The sequence below is a fragment of the Lynx rufus genome, unplaced genomic scaffold (genome assembly GCF_022079265.1).
Source record: "Lynx rufus isolate CCGP_SWC_20201006 ecotype Redwood Valley unplaced genomic scaffold, mLynRuf1.p SCAF_2, whole genome shotgun sequence".
Classification (NCBI taxonomy): Eukaryota; Metazoa; Chordata; class Mammalia; order Carnivora; family Felidae; genus Lynx; species Lynx rufus.
The window spans coordinates 169,137,861-169,152,383 of record NW_025814834.1 but is presented as its reverse complement, the minus strand read 5'-3'; the positions used below and the strand labels follow the sequence as shown (position 1 = coordinate 169,152,383).

The 14,523-nt window shown below is 37.5% G+C and overlaps 1 protein-coding gene across 1 annotated transcript in view; it reads left to right on the top strand.

Annotated features, from left to right (window-relative positions):
- Positions 1-14,523, top strand: part of RAVER2 (ribonucleoprotein, PTB binding 2) — a 92,678-nt gene that overhangs the window by 63,996 nt on the left and 14,159 nt on the right. The gene's annotated exons all lie outside the window — the stretch shown is intronic.

Genomic DNA, 14,523 nt, shown 5'->3' with positions numbered 1-14,523 from the left:
TCATAGGAAAGTAAAATTGCATTCATCTATACAATATTCCTTGTTCATTTGGAGTTTTAGGCCATGTTCAAGAAATTAACTAGCATTTTACTAGATATTTCCCTCTCAGTGTTTACTCAGTGTTTGTTGACTAGTGGCCAACAAACTATAGACCAAATCCAGCCCACTACCTGTTTTTTTTTTATTAATTTTTTTAATGTTTATTTATTTTTGAGACAGAGAGAGACAGAGCATGAATGGGGGAGGGGCAGAGACAGAGGGAGACACAGAATCCAAAGCAGGCTCCGGACTCTGAGCTCCGTCTCAAACCCACGGACTGTGATATCATGACCTGAGCCCAACCGACTGATCCACCCAGGTGCCACCCCCCCCCACTACCTGTTTTGTAAATGAAGTTGTATTGGAATACCACCACATTCATTGATTTACATATCGTCTGTGGTTGTGTTGTGCCACAATGGTAGAGTTAAACAAAGACTATAGGACCCACAAGATTAAATATTTACTCTGTGGCTCTTTACAGAAAAACTCTGCTGACTTCTGGTTTTTATCAATGTACATCTGACTAAGGAACCCAAGGAAATGCCTCTGTTCTTCACCCCTGCTTACTGATACAGAAACATGATCATTATTGCAGGCATTATTCTGACATTTAAACCAATCAATCAATAACATAAAAAGTATTATATTCAAAAGGTATATTGTGCTATTATTTAAATAAGTCAATTTTACTTTGGCCTTTTCTCCTTCAGGTTATTTTCAGTGGCTTAAGCAGAGAGTGTATATGTTAGCAGTATAGGATTATATAATCGTGAGAGTCTTATAATTAACCATTCTGATTCTTTCTAATTTCTCAGCCTATCAGCTTCTCAGCTCTGTCCTAGCTGTGTGAGCAATGCTTCCACTTTGATTTCCTTGGAGCAACTGTGTTTGTCTCATCTGTCTCTAAAACCTTAGAAAAGAAAACCTGTGTGAATTCACTTGGAACAACTGATGCCTCATTATGCTTTAATGATAGGATACTAGAAACACAAGTGTAATAGTTTCTGTAAAAATGGTGCAGTTGAATATTCTAATACTGTATAATAAAGTCTCTTACCTACCCGTGGAAAAGATGGAGAAAACAGATTGAAAGATGATGTAAGTAGGTGGCAACAGACCTATATCTAAGGAATAGTAATCATGAATTAATACAGATACAACTTGGAAAGCATTCTCTTATATGTTTCTTAAGATTCCATTTTTGTTCCTTTATTTAATATTTTAAGTAGTAATTGAGATAGGGACATTAATTGTATGCCAATTATATTTACAGGTGACAAAAGCCAAGGAAATTATCAGAGATGTGTGAAATCATTTATAAATAGTTTATAGTTCTGTAAATTAGAAACAGCCTAAATTTCCAACAATTTATAAGACTACGTAAACAAATCATGTCATATTTATCCCAGATATACAATGCAAATATTAAAAATCATGTAAAACACCATGTAAATTCATGGTAAATGTTTCATCATCTCTTGTTAATTTTTAAAATTTATATAGTCCTATACAATTTTATCTTCGTTACAAGGAACAAAATTCACTTTATAAACAGGAGGAAGCACAATAAACTTTTAAAAATTTATTTAAACATGTATGATTTAATTTTTATGTAACTTTTTTTTTTATCACTTAATTTTATCATGATACATGTACTCTTTAATCCCTTCCCCCACTCCCCCTACCACCTCCTCTCTGTAACCATCACTTTGAGTCTGTTTCTTGGTTTGTCTCTATTTTCCCTTTGCTTGTTTGTTTTGTTTCTTAAATTCCAAATATGAGTGAGATCATATGGTATTTATCTTTCTCTGATTTCTGTTGCTCAGCGTAATACTCTCTAGCTCCACCTATGTTGTTGCAAATGGCAAGATTTCTTTTTTTTTTCTTTTTTTTTTATGGCTGAGTAACATTGCATTACAAATATATACCACATCTTTGTCCATTCGTCAGCGGACACTTGGGCTGCTTCCATATATTGGCTATTGTAAGTAATTCTGCAATAAACATAGGGGTGCAGGTATCCTTTTGAATTAATGTTTTTGTATGTTTTGGATAAATGCCCAACGCTACTATTCCTGGATCATACAGTAGTTCTATTTAAAAAAAAAATTTTTTTTAACCTTTATTTATTATTGAGAGATAGAGCATGAGCAGAGCAGGGGCGGAGAGAGAAGGAGACACAGAATCTGAAGCAGGCTCTAAGCTCCGAGCTGTCAGCGCAGAGCCCGATGCGGGGCTCAAACTCACAAACTGCGAGATCATGAACTGAGCCGAAGTCGGATGCTTAACCAACTGAGCCACCCAGGCGCCCCATAGTAGTTCTATTTTTAATATTTTGAAGAATTTTGATCCTGTCTTCCAAAGTGGCTGCACCAGTTTGCATTCTCATCAACAGTGCAAGAAGGTTCCTTTTTCTCCCCATCCTTGCCAACACTTGTTTTTAAAATTTTTTATTTTAGCCATTCTGACAGGTATGAGGTAATATCTCATTATAGTTTTGATTTGCATTTCCCTGATGATGAGTGATGTTGAGCATCTTTTCATGTGTCTTTTGGCCATCTATGTGTCTTCTTTGGAGAAATATCTATTTGTGTCTTCTGCCCATTTTTTAAATGGATTGTTCATTTTTTTGGGTGTTGAGTTGTATATTTTGGATACTAACCCTTTATCAGATATGTCATTTGCCAAGTATCTTCTCCCATTCAGTAGATTGCCTTTTATTCTCGTTGATGGTTCCCTTTGCTATGCAGAAGCTTTTTATTTTGATGTAGTCCCAGTAGTTTATTTTTGCTTTTATTTCCCTTGCCTCAGGAGACCTCTAGAAAAGTGTTGCTATGGCCAGTGTCCGAGAGATTGCTGCCTATGCTCTCCTCAAGGATTTTTATGGTTTCAGTCCTCACATTTAGGTCTTTAATCCATTTTTGGTTTATTTTTGTGTATGGTGAAAGAAAGAGGTTCACTTTTATTCTTCTGCATGTTGCTCTCCAGTTACTCCAGCACCACTGGTTGAAGAGACAGTCTTTTTCACGTTGGATATTGATTCTTCCTTTGTTGAAGATTAATTGACCATGTGATTGTGGATTTATTTCTGGGCTTTCTGTTCTATTCCACTGATCTATGTGTCTGTTTTTATGCCAGTAGTATTCTGTTTTAATTACTACCACTTTGTAATGTAACTTGAAATCTGGAATTGTGACACCTCCAGTTTTATTTTTTCTTTTTTCAAGATTGCTTTGGCTACTTGAGATCCTTTGTGGTTCCATACAAATTTTAGGATTGTTTTTTCTAGTTCTGTAAAAAATGCTGTTGGTACTTTAATAGGGATCGCATTAAATCTGTAGATTGCTTTGGGTAGGGTAGACATTTTAATAATGTTGGTTTTTCCAATTCATGAGCATCAATGTCTTGTCATTTCTTTGCATCATCTTGAATTTCTTTCATCAATGTTTTGTAGTTTTCAGAGTATAGGTCTTTTATCCCTTTGGTTAAGTTTATTCCTACATATTTAATGTATTTGGTAAAATTATAAATGGGATTGTATTTTTATTTTTTTTATGCTTTATTTTGAGAGAGACAGCACAAATGGGCAAGGGGCAGAGAGAAGGAGAAAGAATCCCAGTCAGGCTCCACATTGTCAGCACAGAGCCCCTCATGAGGCTCCATCTCATGAACCCTGAGAACATGACCTGAGCTGAAATCAAGAGTCAGATGCTCAACCAACTGAGCCACACAGGCGCCTCAAGATTGTATTTTTATTATTAGTGTATAGGAATGCAACAGACTTTTGTACATTGATTCTAGATCTTGTGGCTTTACTGAATTCATTTATCACTTCTAATGGTTTTTTGGTGGAGTCTTTAGGGTTTTCTATGGATGGTATTGTGTCATCTACAAGTACTGAATTTTATTTACCAATTTAGATGTCTTTTATTTCTTTAGGTTGTCTAAATGCTGTGCCTAGGACTTGCAGTACTGTGTTGAATAAAAGTGGTGAGAGTGGACATCCTTGTCTTGTTCCTGACCTTAAGGGGAAAGCTCTCAGTTTTTCCCCACAGAGTATAATGTTCACTGTGAGATTTTCAAATAAGGCCTTTATTATGTTGATATATGTTTCCTCTAGACGTACTTTGCAGAGAGGTTTTATCATGAGTGGACATCATACTTTGTCAAATGCTTTTTCTGCACCTTTTGAAATGATCACACAATTTTTATCCTTTCTCTTACTGATGTGATGTATCATGTTGATTGTTTTGTGAATATTGAACCATTCTTGTGTCCTGGGGGAAAAAATTCCACTTAATTGTAGAGTATTGAGGATTTTTGCATCTATATTCACGAGAGATCTTGGCCTGTACTTCTCTTTGTGTGTGGTGGGGACAGGGGTGTGTGTCTGTATCTGGTTTTGGTATCAGGGTGATACTGGCCCCATAGAATTTTGAAATTTTCCTTCCTCTTCTATTTTTTTGGAACAGTTTGAGAAGAGTGGGTATTAACTCTTTTTAAAATGTTTGGTAGAATTTGCCTGTGAAACCATCTTGTCCTGGAGTTTTGGTTTGGGGAAATTTTTTTGATTTCTGATTCAGTTTCATTGCTGGTGATTGGTCAGTTCAAATTTTCTGTTTTTCCTCCGCCCTAGTTTTGATAGGTTATTTGTTTCTAGGAATTTATCTGTTTCTTCTAAGTTGTCCAGTTTGTTGGCATATAGGTTGTTTAAGTTTAAACCCATTCTTTACTCCTCTCCCCCAATATTTTAGGTATATGATGTCATATTTTACATCATTTTACTTTATGCGTCCATTGATTTTTACAGAAATATTTTTATTTTTACTGCTTTTGTGTTTACTTTTCATACTCTCACTTATGGTCTTCCTTTCCACTCAAAGAGTCCTCTTTAATATTTCTTGTAGGACTGGTTTAGGGGTCATGAACTCCTTTAGTTTTTGTTGTCTGAGAAACTCTTTACGCTCCTTCTATTCAGAATGATAACCTTGCTGGATAGAGTGTTCTTGGTTGCATGTTTTTTTCTTTCAGCACTTTGAATATATCATGCCATTCCCTTCTGGCCTGCAAAGTTTCTACTGAAAAATCCTGATAACCTTATGGGGTTTCTCTCGTGTATAATTGTCTTCTCTTGCTGCTTTTAAAACTTTTTCTTTTTTGCTACTTTTTGCCATTTTAATTACTATGTGTCTTGGTATGGACCTCCTTGAGTTGAGTTTTAGAGGGGTCTCTCTGTGCCTCCTGATCTGGATGTCTACTTGCTTTCCCAGATTATTTCCTTAAATAATTTTTTTGCCCTCTTATTTCTTTCTTCTTCTGAGATCCCTATAATATGAATGTTATTATGCTTGATGAAATCAGTGATTTCCCTAAGACTATTCTCAATTTGCATAATTTCTTTCCTTTGCTCAGTTTGGTTACTTTCCATTTCTCTGTCTTCCAAGTTATTAATTTGTTCCTCTGTTTCATCAAGCTCATTCCATCAAGTGTATTTTTAAGTAAATTTTATTGTGTTCTTGATCTCTGATTTTTTTTTTTTTTTAATCTCTGTGTTGTGTCTCACTGATGTCGTCTACACTTTTCTCCAGTTCAGGGAGTATATTTATGGTTGGCATATTACTTCTCTCCTTTCACTTTTGTCTCTTGCTGTGGTTTGGCCCGTCTTTTGGAATGTGTTTCTGTCTCCTCATTTTCTCTGACTTCCTTTGTCTGTTTCTGTGTGTTAGGAAAGTCAGCTACTTTTCATGCTCTTAATGATAATAGCGTTATGAAGAATAGATCCTCTAGTATCCCACAGGGCAGTATCCCCTGTCACCCAGGGCCTGGCACTTCAGTGTCTCCTGTGTGTATTGCATGTACCGTTCTGTTGAGTCTTGGCCTGATTTTCCTTCAGTCCAGTTGTCTGCAGAGGCTCTCTAGCAAGGTGTGCAACGGTCTGCTTGCTAAATGAGACCTGCCCCTGTTACTGCCAGAACTGAGGTCTCACAAAAGGTACAGGAGATGTGATCTGGTCTTCTCAGGGACGGGTTCACAGTGCCAAGCCTAGGGCATGTATGACTGGGAAGGGCAGATCTGCTGAAGACCGGGGCTGGGGGCTTGGAGTAAGCAAGTTAGGTAAGGAGAGTTGGTGCCATGCCGGTTCCCACAGATGGCCGTTGTTTATGCTGTGCGGTAGGGAGGGCAGTGGTGCCTGGCAGCTCCATTGTTCCTGGAGGAGTCTCCCTGTGATCCCTGTGTCTCCAGGCCATGCTCTGAGATGAGCAAATCCCACTCCTTCCTATCTACCCCCGCGTTTTCAAACTGCTGGTCTACACTGTATCTGCACAAGCTGTTTATTGTGCTGTTTCTTTAAGGTTGGGGGATCTGCTTCCTACTGCCATTCAGGCTCTCCCAGAGCTCAGCCTGCTGTTTTTTAAAATTCCAGCCTTTAAGTCCTGCTGGTTTTAAGAACTCACAAAATTTGGCCCCTCTCACGTTCAAAAGCAAATATTGTGGAGATTTGTCCTCCCCATTCATGAGCTCCCCAGTGTGAAAATCTGTTTTCCACTCTTTTCTGTACCACTGGCTCCCTCCCCACCATGGACACCATGGTCTGTTTCACTCTCATACCATGTCATCACCCTTCCTACCTTCTTCATTATAGCCTCTTGCCTGCCTTTAGTTGTGGAGTTTGTTCTGCTGGTCTTTGGGTCATTTTCTAGGTTACTTACACTGAGAGGAGTGTTAGGTACTTGTATCCATAGAACAAGGCAATTGTAGGGTTGACCTACTCCACCTTCTGCCCAGCTGACATATATGATTTAATTTTTTCAAGTTAATTTTTTTCCTTACCTTTGCATTCATTTCACTTTTGAAATTTGTTCTTTTTTTTTTTTTCAATAGCAGTTTTGCTTATTAGATTACTGTGGTTCATTGTATACCTCTCATAGCCTCAGAAAGACACTTCTCTATTCACTCGTGGAGAAATTCTGTGATAAAGATGCCTTTTACATCACCAGTCTTCCTCCTGCCTCCATACTTGGCTTACGCAGAGACACTGTGGATGTGGGAATCTTCCCTGGATTAAGATTCATCGTCCCCTTCAACAGTCTCTGTTTCTGCCTTGTGTTTGTTCATCAAGTGAGTTTTGTTCTCAGTCTTGTGTTTTCATCTTTGTGAAGTGAACTCGATTAGATGTTACTTATGGAATGAAGTAACTAGAAAAAAAAGTGGTTGTGTTTTAGGAATTCCTTTTATTTCTATTGCTGGAATGGAGGGAGAGGTCTAAGGAAAAGAAACCAACATTGTTTTTGTTTTTGTTTTTTTTCAACGTTTATTTATTTTATTTTTGGGACAGAGAGAGACAGAGCATGAACGGGGGAGGGGCAGAGAGAGAGGGAGACACAGAATCGGAAACAGGCTCCAGGCTCTGAGCCATCAGCCCAGAGCCTGACGCGGGGCTCGAACTCACGGACCGCGAGATCGTGACCTGGCTGAAGTCGGACGCTTAACCGACTGCGCCACCCAGGCGCCCAGTTTTTGTTTTGTTTTTAACACTCGCTGTATGCTTTGTGATGTGAGCATTTAACTTTTTCCGATAACACTGTGAGACTGCCTCCCTAATACAAGTGGAAAAGAAGTTAATCGTTGTAAGTTCATGCAGTTAGCAGACAATTTCTGTGATAACAGAGTCCACATTATTTTCATTATACCATGGACAAGTTTCTTCGGGCATGGAAGTAGGGTCTCATAAAAACTTTTTTTGTTTGTTTCTTTTGTGTTAGCTGCTATGCATAAGAATTAGGAGAGATGGATGTGTCGAGGTCCAGACGGATATAATAATCCTTAACTCGTATTCCAATATTGGTGAAGTTGCCTGTATCGCATTATTTCTCCTGCAGATAACCATTATTAAAACTGGACTAAATATGAAAGAAAAACAACTATCCAAAGGCTTGGGACATGATCAAAAGCAAGCAGAACCCGAAGGGGAATTAGTCCTTGAAAGATAGAAACAGCACTGGATGAGATCTGTCTTTGTGTGGCTGTTTGCCTAACACCACCTGTAGTCCATGCATTTACTGGCTGGTGGGGTCCGAGCACCGAGTTCAGAACCATTAGCAAGGCTGAAAAGTAAGCATGAAGTCGCTGAAAAAGGGATTGCTTAGGAAGGAGCCTCAAAATCTCTGTGTAAACTCAGGTGAAATACACTTAATTGACCCTCTGAAATATGTTTGTAAGGGAGATTCCAGGTCCTGGTGGAAAACAATAGCTAGAAGATAAGAACTGAGAACAGATTCGATTCCTCCCCTGCACAGAAGAGACAGAGTTTTGGAGTTTGAGTTCAGCAAAGTTATCTCCTTCTTATAAAAAAAAAAAAATCAGTAATCACCAGAGGAAGATTACACATGTATAGTCATTATGATGTACCATGTATAATGTTCAGTAAATAAACATTACTAGATAACTGAAGAAACAAGAGATGTGACCCACAATTAAGAAGAAAAGTAATTCGGGGCACCTGGATGGCTCAGTCAGTTGCGTGTCTGACTTTGGCTCAGGTCACGATCTCACATTTCATGAGTTATAGCCCCGCGTCGGGCTCTGTGCTGATACCTCAGGGCCTGTAGCCTGCCTGGGATTCTATGTCTTCCCCTCTCTCTGTCCCTCTCCTACTCCCGCTCTGTCTGTCCCTCTCTCTCAAAAATAAACATTAAAAAATGTTTTTAAAAAGAAGAAAACTAATAGAAACTGACCCCAAGATGACCCAGATGTTGGTCTTAGTAGATAAGGTCTTATTTAAAGCAGTGATTATATGTTCAAGAACTTAAGGAAAATAAAGTCATAGTGAATAGGTGGGGATTTTCAGCAAGAAATATACACTAAAAAAGAAGTATAGCAACTCTACAATCGAAAAGTATAGTATCTGGAAACAAAAATACAGTGGATGGGCTTAGCAAAATATTGGAGAAAACTGGAAAAAAGTTATGATTAACATAAAGACAAAAAAATAATCTGAAAAACAGAAATGAGAATGAAAATCAGTGAACAGATCCTCAAGACCGGAGGGACAATATCAAGTAGTCTAAAATAAGTGTAATTGGTGTTCCAGAAGAAGACAGGTAACGCCACATGAAATATTTGAAAAAGTGTTAGTAAAAATATTCTAAATTGGGTGTAAAAACCCTACAGACCTAACAGGCTCAGACATCTCCCCTGCAAAGCAGGATAAATAAAAAGAACAACTTACCTAGACATATTAGTTAATATGATGAAAACCAAAGTTATAAAGAGAGCATCTTGAAAGCAACTAGATAAAAACAACGCACATTATTCCTAAGGCACAGTTTCTCAGCCTTGGTATTGTTGACATTCTGGGCTGGGTAGAGGGTGGGGAGACTATCCTGTGCATTGGAAGATATTTAGCAGTATCTTTCTTCTACCCCTTAGATTGCTCCTCATTGAGAACGACCGTGTTAAAACAACTGTAATATGTGGGTAAATAAAATACTATATATTTTCTCTATTTAAAAGCAAAACTATAACATTGTGGTGTGGGGTTTGTAATGTGCATAGATACAACATATTTGGTAATTGTACAAAGGACAGTATAGTATGGGGTGAATGAAAGTATAGTTGTGGGATTATTGCATTTTATATGAAGTAGAACAGTAACACTGAGTAGACTGTGATAAGTTATGGAACGCATTATAACCCATAGAGCAACCATTAAAAAAAAATACAAAACAGTACACATAAAGTGTCAATAATTTAATGGAATTCTAAGAACATTTGATTAAGCCAAAAAATATCAGGAAAGGGGGGAAAAAACCCAGGATGAATAGAAAACAAATAGCTAGGCAGGAAACCTAAACTGAATGATAAGAATAGTTAAAATAGAGTACAAGCTCCAATTAAAGAGGTTTCCAGAGCAAGCTTTGACTATATACTTTCACCGCTTCTATTCAACATTTTGCTGGAAGTTTCAATCACTGCAGCAATGTTTTTTAAAGGGAATGTGAAATGGGAAGGAAAAGTAAAAATGTCTCTCTTTGCATATGATGACTTTGCATGAAAAACCCTTAAGAATCTGAAAAGCAACCGATAAAACTAACAAACTTTGCAAAGTCACATGATAGAAGGGCAGAATGCAAAAATTAGTTGTATTTCTGTGTACAAGCAGCAAACAATTGGAAAATAAAGGTTTTTTTTTTAAATTTCCATTTACAACAGCATCAGACATGGAATACATAGCAATAAATTAACAAGATTTGTGGGGCGCCTGGGTGGCGCAGTTGGTTAAGCGTCCGACTTCAGCCAGGTCACGATCTCGCGGTCCGTGAGTTCGAGCCCCGCGTCGGGCTCTGGGCTGATGGCTCAGAGCCTGGAGCCTGTTTCCGATTCTGTGTCTCCCTCTCTCTGTGGCCCTCCCCCGTTCATGCTCTGTCTCTCTCTGTCCCAAATATAAATAAACGTTGAAAAAAAAAAATTAAAAAAAAAAATTAACAAGATTTGTAAGAACAATGAAAACTACAAGACACTGCTGAGAGAAATTAAACGAGATGCCTGTGAATGGAAAGTTATATCATGTCAGTGAATTGGAAGACTTAATATTGGTAATATATCAGTTCTCCCCAGACTATCTATAGATTCAGTGTTACCCCAACTAGTTTTTCAGCAGCCTTTTTCTTAAATAGAAATTGACAAGCCAATTTTTAAAGTTTGTATTAAAATGCAAAGGAGCTGAAATACCCAGTCTTACGAAAGAACAAATTTGGAGGACTTCCTCTATATGACTTCAAGATTTACTATAAAGTCCTATCGAGCATTGGGGTTTTGGCATAATGACGGGCAAATAGATCACTAGAACAGAATATGCCCATGCTTAAATGGCAAACTGATTTTTGAAAGAGATGCCAAAACAATTCAATAGGTGAAGAATAGAAATGTTAGAACAACTGATTATCCATATTTGAAATCGTGAACCCTGACCCTTGCCTCAAACCGTACTCTAAAATTAATCTGCAGTGTATTATAGGCCTAAATGGAATATCCAGTCCAAATGGATATCAACAAAAAAAAGGGCACAATAAAAAGCTCTAAGTGTTCTCTCCTGAAAAAAAAAAAAATCAATAAAACTGGAAATAATTATTAGGAAAGGACCAAACAGAAGTTCTAGATTCAAGTACAATAACTGAAATGAAAAATGTACCATGCATAGCAGATTTGAACAGGCAAAAAACCCAACATGTTAGGAAGATAAGTCAATTGAGAGTATCCAGCCTAAACGATAGAAAGACAATGAAGAAAAATGAACCATAAAAAGGGTTAGCAATGATGTGGAGAAATTGGTACTCTCGGACATTGCCGGGAGGGAGTATAAAATGGCGCAGCTGTTTTAGAAAAATTTAGCAGTTCTTCAAAATGTTAAACACGCTTACCATATGACCTAGGAATCACATACCCAAGAGAATTGAAAATACAATGTCCACTTACAAAATTGGACATTAACTTTTTTTTATTTAATGTTTAATTTTGAGAGACAGAGTGCAAGCAGGGGAGGGGCAGAGAGAGAGGGAGACACAGAATCTGAAGCAGGCTCCAGGCTCTGAGCTGTCAGCACAGAACCTGACGTGGGGGCTCCAACTCAAGAGAACTGCCAGATCGTGACCTGAGCTGAAGTCGGATGCTTAACCGACTGAGCCATCCAGGTGTCCTGGACATTAATTTTCATAGCAGCATTATTCATCATAACCAAAATGGAAATGATGCCCATGTCCATCAGTTGATGAGTGAATAAACAAAATGTGGCATATCCATACAATGAAATATTATGTAGCTATAAAAGAGATGGAATACTGATCCTTGTCACTACACGGCTGAACCTTGAAACCATTATGCTGAGCCAGATATGAAAGGTCACATATTACATGATTCTGTTTATATGAAATACCCAGAATAGGCAAACTCTTAGAGAAAGTAAACAGTTACCAGGGGTCAGGGAAATAGGAGTTGTGGAGTAACTGTTTTCAGGTACAGGGTGTCCTTTTGGAGTGATGAAAATGGTCTGGAATTAGATTGTGGTCATGGCTACACAGCCTTGTGAACATCAACAAATGTACTCAAATTAAAAAAAAAAGCCTAACTGTACTAAACAGAGGGTGGCATTTTCACACAGTGTTTTAGAGATCCTGAAAGTAATGATAAGAAAACAAGTTAATTACACATCTAGTTCTAATTAGAAAACAATTTAAAATGGGCTATACATCCTATTTCTCTAGTCGATTATAATATTTGAGTACTGCTATTGAGCCGAAGTTATTTTCTCAAAAAGTGTACTTCTTAAATATTCTTTTTAAACGTTTTTAAATAAATTTTTTAAAGTTTTTATTTATTTATTTTGAGGGAGGGAGGGGGAGAGAGAGAGAGAGAGAGAATGAATGTGAGCCCGGGAGGGGCAGAGAGAGAGGGAGGGAGAGAGAATCCCAAGCAGGCTCTGCCCTGCCATTGCAGAGCCTGATGCAGGGCTTCAACAACCCTTGAACTGAGATCATGACCTGAGCTGAAATCAAGAGTCAGATGCTTAACTGGCTACACCACCCAGGCTGCCCTTAAAAATTCTTTTATTGAGAAAATTTAAATAAAAAATAGATGTAGTTATTTAAAAATCTATGATAACACTGGCAATGATAGTATGATAGCTATATAATCCTATTAAATTGAATGGATGGATGGATTTTGAAATGTCAGGTTCTGAGGGAGGTACATCTATGTCAGATGGTTGGGAGAAGCCTACCTTAAGGGAAAAGGCTTTGAGCCAATTTATTAAGTTTTTATTAAATGCCTATACCCAACATCTAATTAAAATCTGTCAAAAACAAGACATTCCTTCCTCCCCACTTTTAAAGTAGGTAAAATAGATCAAAATTTCACTTAAGTATCTTTTCAGTTTGACTTAGTAATTAGTTTTAATTATGTAAAGAATAATATAAGAATTATTTCTGCTGTGTCATAGGACTGTTAAAATTGTGATTTGGGATTTTCACGGGACACTTGCCGTCTGGTATGTCGCAGGTTAAGAGAACACGATTTGCCTGCCTGTTATACTCTTGTGTTGCCCTTGGTTACCGGGGTGTTTCCTGCAAGGAAGCCGATTGCCTGTTTCAGGGAATCCACCACAGAATGTGTGCTAAGACTATGTGATGAGGAAATAGGAAATAAAACTAAAAAATGAACAAAAAGGTCCGCTTGGCGTTCAGTCCTTTAACATGGAGCCCAATGCTGCCACCTAGTGGGAAAATAGTACAGGGAGACCTGCCAAAAAAGATTTTTGTGACAAAAGGAATCTCGTGACAAACACGAACATATAGAATGTTTTTAAAAACCTAAGTCTACTTGAAACAATAATTATGAAATCACAGATTATATTAACTCTAGCCAATAATTTAGAAAATACTTTAAAAATGATTTTTGCTAAAAACTGTAATTAAAGGAAAACAATAATTTGGAATTGATTTAGTTACCCTCACTGCTTTAAAATCTTTTGTTTATAAACCAAATCAGTTTTTTAAACGTTAAAAAAATCAATAAAATGAGTGTGCAATTTAAAGCTAGTTTTGAATTGCTACTCTGACTTGTTAGTCTAATTTTTCAAAGGATTTTAATGTGTGTATTTTGATATTTTGAGAGTGCTTATTAAGCATTCTTAGGGGCGCCTCGGTGGTTCACTTGGTTACTTGTCCAACTCTTGATTTCAGTTCAGGTCGTGATCTCACAGTGGTGAGATCAAGGCCCATGTCAGGCTCTGCGATGAGTGTGGAGCCTGCTTACAATTTTCTGTCACGCTCGCTCACTTTTCTCTCGCACACGTGCGTGCACACTCTAAATTTTTTTTTTAAAAAAACACACTTAAACCTAAGGTATAGAATTTGTATACCTTGGTACGCTGAAACTAGTGGGGCACTGAAATTTTACTTTTATTTTTTGGAACGTGCTACAATACTTTTGGAGGATCAGTCCTTCAATTCAAAGTTAAGACGTAATGTTACTCATGAAGAAACGCAAGTAGCTGAGAAGCAAAAATTAATGTGAAAATTGAAAACATCTATGCATATATGTAAGGAAGAGACGTTGTTGTATCCTGAATGTCAGAAAATAAAGGAAAGTGGGTTTTAAAACATTTTTAACTGCGGAAAAGAGAAAAACTGTACTTAAATAAAATTTTATGCTTAATGCAGAAAAGAGGAATGAATTCATGTTTGTTTAGGTATAAAGTCCAAAAAGCTGGACTTGAAACCATAAGAAAGGAATATTAAGGGTTTGATTCAGATTCTAGAAGAACCTGTGCAGTGTTCATTTTCGGCTTTCCATCTCCTCTGACTTCTCTAATAAGACAAGACTTGGAGAAGTAAAGTGGGGCTAAAGGTTAAGGTGAGGCTGAGGAGCCCTAAGTGGAGGCAGAATTTTCCAAAAAACAATTTGTATATTTAGAGGACACGAAGT